Source organism: Cupressus sempervirens, chromosome 5 (genome assembly GCF_028749045.1).
Source record: "Cupressus sempervirens isolate cs-2001-9-10 chromosome 5, ASM2874904v1, whole genome shotgun sequence".
Taxonomy (NCBI): domain Eukaryota; kingdom Viridiplantae; phylum Streptophyta; class Pinopsida; order Cupressales; family Cupressaceae; genus Cupressus; species Cupressus sempervirens.
Genome location: NC_143122.1, coordinates 959,770,198 through 959,775,573, shown reverse-complemented (window position 1 = coordinate 959,775,573; position 5,376 = coordinate 959,770,198).

Below are 5,376 nucleotides of genomic sequence, written 5' to 3'. Positions count from 1 at the left end.
AATACATAATGCCTCCATTTCTTTAAGGCCTAAACTATTGCATAGAACTCTTGATCATAAATAGAATACTTCTTCTTTGCATCATTCAATTTTTCACTAAAATATGCAATAGGCTTACCTTCTTGGCTTAATATAGCCCCAATAGCACTGCCACTGGCATCACAATCCACCTGGAAAACCTTTCTAAAGTCTAGAAGTGCCAACACAAGTTGTTCTGTCACCTTCTTCTTCAGCAATTCAAAACTCCTCATGGTTGTTGCAGTCCATTTTAACTCTTTTCTATCCCCTCTTATTGTATCATTTAGGAGTGCACATATGCCACTAAAATTCTTAATAAACTTCCTGTAAAAACTAACCAGACCATGAAATGATCTTACCTCAGTAGCAGACCTTGGAGTAGGCCATTCCAAGATGGCTTTTACCTTCTCCGAATCCATTTTGAGACCTTCAGGTGATATAACAAACCCCAAATAGACTAACTCTCTTTTTGCAAATTTACACTTCTTCAGATTAATTAACAGTTTCTCTTCCCTTAGCCTTTCAAGGACACTACAAATATGCAATAAATGTTCTTCCAAAGTCTTGCTGAAAATTAAAATATCATCCAAATAGAAAATAACAAATTTTCCCAAGAATTTCTTCAATACCTCATTCATGAGTCGCATGAAGGTGCTTGGGGTGTTCGTCAACCCAAAGGGCATGACTAACCACTCATAAAGACCCTCCTTGGTCTTGAAGGATATTTTTCATTCATCTCCTTCTTGAATCTGTATCTGATGATAAGCACTCTTCAGATCTATCTTTGTGAAGTACTAAGCTCCACTCAAGCAGTCCATAATATCATCCATCCTTGGCAAAGGAAACTGGTAGTTGATGGTGATCCTATTTATAGCTCGAGAATTTGTACACATCCTCCACTCTCTATCCTTCTTTGGTGCAAGTACTTTAGGTACTACACATGGACTCAGGCTCTCTCAAATCAAGACCTTCCTCAAAAACTCCTAAACCTATCTATTTAGCTCCTCTATTTCAGTAGGAGTCATTTTGTGAGTAGCCTTGTTAGGAAAACTAGCTCCTGGAATCAGATCTATCTGATGATTGATTTGCCTTACTGGTGGCAATCCATCTGGAACATTATCAGAGATAATATCTCCAAACTCCCCTAGTAAATCTAAAACTTCAACTAGTATTTCACTACTACCTTCTTTATCTTTCCTAAGAATCAAAGCATAGCACATATTCTGATGTTTCATGCCATCTAAAAACTTTCTTTCATCAACAAGACAAATCCTAGCATTTCTACATACCTTTCAATCTTCCTTTTTCATGGGCTTCAATTTGTGTCGAACTCCATCCTTTGTCAGAGAGTATGTGTTTGCATGTCCATCATGTACTGCATGTCTATCAAACTGCCATGGTCTACCCAACAATAGATGGCAAACATCCATCGAAATAACATCATAGAGAATTTCATCATGGTAACTCCCAATTTTGAATTTTACTAAACATTGGTCACTTACCAGGACCTTATTATCATCTTTTACCCAAGCAATTCGATAGGGCTGGGGATGTTTCTCCCTCTTGAGCTTTACCTTAGAGACAATCTCTTCTGATACCAAGTTATCAGTGCTACCACCATCAATGATCACATCACAACATTTATCCTCACACTCGCATTTGGTACGGAACAAACTCCTCCATTGTCCTGGTTCAATCTCACCACTTAGTAGGACTCTTTCATTTACCATGGTCTCTCCTCTTTTTTCATCCTCTGAATGTGATGATTGTGCATCCTCATCCACATGAGTAACCCTAGCTTGGTCGTCAGCTCTCCTATCTATCCTTCCTTGTCGTTGTGGGCATTCAAAGGCACGATGAACTTCTTCATTACAATGGAAATAGGTACCACAGAAGCCTCCTCTTCCTTTTCCATGTCCTCTACCTCTTCCTCTATGATTTCCAAAGTCTTGATCATGGGAGCGGTTGAAACCCTCATTCCTCTGGCTCCTGCTAGTACCCACATCTTCATTTTTCTTTTGGGTTTCATTGCGGCCTCCAGATGATCTACCACTTCCCCTTCCTCCTTGACCGCACCCTCTTTGTCTTCCTTCAAACCTTTTATTCATCTTCTCTTCAACTCATAGGGCAAACTGGTATGCCTCTTTAACGTTGATCATTCTTACCAGACTTAATTCCTCTTGGATGCTAGGTCGCAAACCACTGATATAATAAGCAACCTTCTCCTTATTTACTCCTGCATGTCCTACTCTAATCAAGAGTTGGTAAAATTCCTCTGTATATTCTTAGAATGATCTTCCTACTTGCTTTAACCCATGCATCGTCTTAAACAAATCAAGCTTATAGTCCACAAGAATGAACTACTTCTTCAATTTGTCCACCATGCGGTCCCATCTTGTGATCTTCTCCTTTCCTCTTCTATTTCTTTCCAATTGGACCTCTTGCCACCAGATTTTGGCATGGCCTTTCAGTTTGGCCTTTGTAAACTTAACCCTATCTAGGTCCTTGATATCCTCATACTCAAAGTATTCTTCCAGTTCATTGATCTAATCGATCAACTCATCTGGTTTTAGATTTCCTGAAAATACACCCACTTCAATTATGGGTCTTTTCTCTAACTTAGTAATGGCCCTAAAAAGCCTTTCATTTGCATGATTTATAAATTCGTCATCAAATTCCCCTTCTAGTTCCATTACTTCTTCTTCATTTTCATCCTCACTATCATCACCTGTGGCAACATTTGCTCCTCTACGGAGCTCCTCTTGCAATGCCTATACCTGCGTTTGGAGGGCTCTAACCTCCTCAAGATTAATAGCTCTGGCCCTTCCACCATGCTCTCTTCATGGAGGCATCTTCTTAACTCAAACACACAACCACATAGTCCTGGTGAAAACTGCCTCACAGTTGGTGTTCTGTCTACACACTCAGGAAAACCAACTCTGATACCACTTGATGGGGACACAAACCAAGAACAAAAATGGACACAACAAAAAAGGGAAAATTATATTAACTAAGAAAATAAGCTAGTACAAAAGTATAGGAAAATAAACTTCAAAACATGGCCTAAGGGATTACAATAGCATAAATCTAGAGATAATTTCTCCTTTCAGTACCTCCTCTCAAACTCCATTCTGAACTGCCTTTTACAATACCAAAAATCTCCTTAAATAGACCTCAGAGGGTTAAGGACTAGGAGTGCATTCTAGAAAGTGCTAGTAGGCATCCACCAACTATATAGAAGGTTCCAAAAGCTGCATTAGAAGTTGGTGCAAATCTAGAAGAATCTAGAAACGATAACCGAACTTTCGGGAGGAATAACTGTTGAACTGTAGCTCCAATTGACGAACCGTTTACATTTTTAGAAATCTCTCAAAGCGCTCTATAGCCCTATGGACTAGCTTTGCTGGTCCCCCAATTTATGGCCCTTTTTGACGTCATTTAATGCCCCTAACCTATCTTTGAAGCATTCTTAGGAGTTCTCCAAAACTCAAAAAATTGCAATAACTTTCAAACCGTGAGGCCTTTTGACCTGATTCTTTTTTTGGAATGCTCTAAATCACAATTACATTCATCTAGCCAATTCACACCTTCTAGGTCATCAAAATGATGGCCAAATTGCATGCTCCTAATTTTTTAGAATTTTTTAGCACACTAATAGTTGAAGTATGAGAGTTGGAACCTTTATTTGACCCAAATGGGTGTCCAAAAATGAAAACACATGAAATAGAAACTAAATCTAAGTACATTTTTTTTTGGTGACACAGGATTGCCCTTATGCCTCTAGATTCTCCTGCATTAGACACCCTGGGTAGATTGAAAAGTGACCTTATCACTTTATGAATGGTAGAGAAAATGCCAAATGGGAAACCTCAGCTGCTGAAATCCAAGTTGAGTCCTCGATCGACCGTCCTTTCCACTTCACTAGATACTCTTCATACTACCTATTTCTAGTACTCCTACCCACACGATGATCTAGAATGTCTTCTATCTCCTCCTTCTTAGAAGCAGGAATCGGACATGGCTCTAACACCAGCTACTCATCTGCACCATCATCACGATACTCTATTAAATCTACAATGTTGAAAATGGGAGAAATGTGAATACCATCTGACAGCTCCACTTCATATGCATTTCCTGAGTCATGTTTCTTCAAAATTTTGCAGAGGCCAAATTTCTTCATTTTCAGCTTGTTGTAAGTACCGGCTAGAAATCTTTCTTTTTGTAAGTGCACCATGACTAGATCCCCTACTTGGAATTCCTTATGTCTTCTCCTTTGATCAACCCTAGCTTTATACTCTTGATTCATCTTGGTAATGGGTTCTTGAAACTCCTCATGTAGACACTTGATATGTTCAGCAAATTCCTCAGCTTCAACACTTGTCCTCTCCCCTTGTTCTATCTTCGTTAGCTCTGGTGCAGTCCTTGGGCTACTCCCATATACAATTTGGAATGTCGATTTTTTAGTACTCCTATTTATAGAGTTATTATAAGAAAAATTTACCTGTGGTAGAATAAAATCCCATACCTTGGGCTTATCCCCAACTAAACATCTCAACAAATTCCCTAGACTTCTATTTACCACTTCTGTTTGGCCGTCAGTTTGTGGGTAATGCATGGAACTGAATTTCAAGTTAGTTCTTAACTTTTTCCACAATGTCCTCTGGAAATGCCCCACAAATTTAGTATCTTTGTCAGAAACTATACTCCTTGGAAGACCATGTAGTCTTACCACCTCTTTGAAAAACAAGTCTGCAATATGGACAACATCATGAGTTTTGTGGCATGGAATGAAATGTGCCATTTTGGAGAACCTATCAACCACCACAAATACTAAGTCATTACCCCTTTGTGTCCTTGGCAATTCAAGAACAAAATCCATACTTATGTCCTCCCATGGCCTTGATGGAATAGGAAATGGCTGATACAGGCCAGTATTGTGACTAAACCCCTTGGCAAATTGACAAACCTGGCAACTCAGTACAAACTTCTTCACATCCTGTGAAATTTGAGGCCAAATATAATGTTCTCTAAGAATGGAAATGGTCTTATCTTGACCAAAATGTCCTGCCATCCCTCCACTATGTTTCTCCTTAATCAAATTTTCCCTCATGGAACTTCTTGGAATGCACAATTGACTACCCTTGAACAACATGCCATCCTGAATCAAACAGTCTAACCACTTGTTTCTATCTATAGCAACAGGTTCTTTACAAGCTTTCCATGCTTCAACAAAATTAGGATTCTCGGGGTACAAATTCTTGAGTTCATCAAACCCAACTACTTCAACCTGCATTACTGTAAGCAACAACTATCTCCTACTTAGTGCATCTGCAACCCTGTTAGATTTTCCACTTCTAT